The sequence below is a fragment of the Hypomesus nipponensis genome, chromosome 14 (genome assembly GCF_054491055.1).
Source record: "Hypomesus nipponensis isolate SF chromosome 14, ASM5449105v1, whole genome shotgun sequence".
Classification (NCBI taxonomy): domain Eukaryota; kingdom Metazoa; phylum Chordata; class Actinopteri; order Osmeriformes; family Osmeridae; genus Hypomesus; species Hypomesus nipponensis.
The window spans coordinates 1,088,205-1,090,381 of record NC_140374.1 but is presented as its reverse complement, the minus strand read 5'-3'; positions in this window follow the sequence as shown (position 1 = coordinate 1,090,381).

Sequence of the window (2,177 nt, the reverse complement as noted above, 5' to 3'; positions counted from 1 at the left end):
CCACTCTCTCTTCTATCCTCCAGACCAGACTTTAGTCACTGCCCCCTTTCCCCACTGCCCGGATCCCCCTCCTCCCTTACTCCTCTCCTCCTCCTGCAGTACATGTGGTTCTAATTGAGTGCTCAGACCGTGGTTCAACATCTCTCCCTCTCTTTCAGTTGGTGCAGCAGGGTCATGTGGTCTTCCCTGGGGGTGAGAGGTGGGCGGGGGGGCAGGGGTGTAAAACGATACACCCCCCCAAATCCACTAATCCAGCCGCCTCAATCCCCCCACCATCTCCACATCTCAATCTCACCCCGATTTGCTAAAAGCGCAGGATTAGCAGGAAAACAATTAGGAGCTGTCTGTTTGGTCACAAACACAAACAGCATTTGGTCTCAGAATAGACAATGGTTATGGAATAACCCATGATGGAGGAACAGGGACACCTACTCTGAACAACAGTGGTGGGTGTCAGATGGCTGAGCGGCTACCAATCAGAAGGTTGCTGGTTCGATTCCATGCCAAATGAAGTTATGTCCCTGGGCAAGGCACTTCACCCTACTTGCCTCGGGGGAAATGTCCCTGTACTGACTGTAAGTCACTCTGGATAAGAGTGTCTGCTAAATAACTAAATGTAAATGTAAAAGTTCAACTTCAAAATGATTGAGATGCAACGAAGACACATGTTGGTTATTAGATGCCATATTCATCAAGTGTGTGAAGATCAATGTGGAGTCATATGTGGGTGATTACCTTACACTGTGTGTGGTCAACAGGACTAACCCTAACCCTAACCCTAAGCCAACACTGTGAAAGCAGCTCATGGTTTCTGGTCCTCCAGGTCTGCTGAGACTTGCACTGTGAGTGGCCTCATGTAGAGTCCCGTGTCTCTAAAAACACTCTCCTCTTTTGTCCTGCCCTCACGTTCTCCCCTCCCTTCCTTTACACACACACACACACACACACTCACCCACAGACACACACACACACACACTCACCCACAGACACACACACACACTCACCCACAGACACACACACACACACAAAGGGACGACAACATGGTTACAGCCGTTTCTATGGTGACGCGCCACGCCGTTCACTCGTAGAGTGCTGCTAAGTCTTTGCTCATGACACTCTGCACAAAGGGAGCACTCGGATCGGCTCTCTCAGCCGGGCGAGGGGCGGCCGGCCTGCTCTGGTGATCAGGAGGAGCAGCTCTTTCAGGGGAGTGGGGGGGCACACGGTCCCAGCAGGAGCTCTCCTGTCTCCTTGGGGTCGCTGGTTTTGGGGTCGCTGGTTTTGTATCAGGCCAACAACATCAAAGTGTAATGTACAGTAGGCCTTCAGACAAGCATGATCCCAGGTAGACCTCAGAGAAATATATAGGAGAGAGAGAGAGAGAGAGAGAGAGAGAGAGAGAGAGAGAGAGAGAGAGAGAGAGAGAGAGAGAGAGAGAGAGAAAGAAAGTGTGTGTGAGAGAGAGAGAGAGAGAGAGAGAGAGAGAGAGAGAGAGAGAGAGAGAGAGAGAGAGAAAGAGAGAGAAAGAGAGTGTGTGAGAGAGAGAGAGAGAGAGAGAGAGAGAGAGAGAGAGAGAGAGAGAGAGAGAGAGAGAGAGAGAGAGAGAGAGAGAGAGAGAGAGAGAGTGTGTGAGAGAGAGAGAGAAAGAGAGAGAGAGAGAGAGTATTTGAGAGAGAAAGAGAGAAAGAGAGAGAGAGAGAGAGAGAGAGTGTGTGTGAGAGAGTGTCTTCTCTGAAGGGCTGTCCACAGCTGCAGGCTGTGACACACTACCCTGTCACTGAGCATTCCTCCAACATGAATCCAGGCCCTGGCTGCCATCCCAGCCCATTATCACCGGGACAGGAGGATCATCACACAATCTCTGTTTGTGTGTGTGTGTGTGTGTCTGTGTGTGTGTGTGTGTGTGTGTGTGTGAGTGTCTGCGTGTGGGTGTACTGCTCACAGATCCTTGGGTCAATCCCTGTCAGGAAAAGAATGCCCAGCCTGTTCAAAGACAGACATACAGTATATTACATTAGAGACGTTGTGAATGGTATCACAGTTCAGCTCAGTTCTGCCATGAAGGATCTCAGTGAGTGATTAATGATGAGTTGTAATCGATCTAGTCGACGTACAGACATGATGTGCACAGTCTGATAGAGGTAGAGCCTGCATGAGTCACAGCAGGGTTTCTCGTA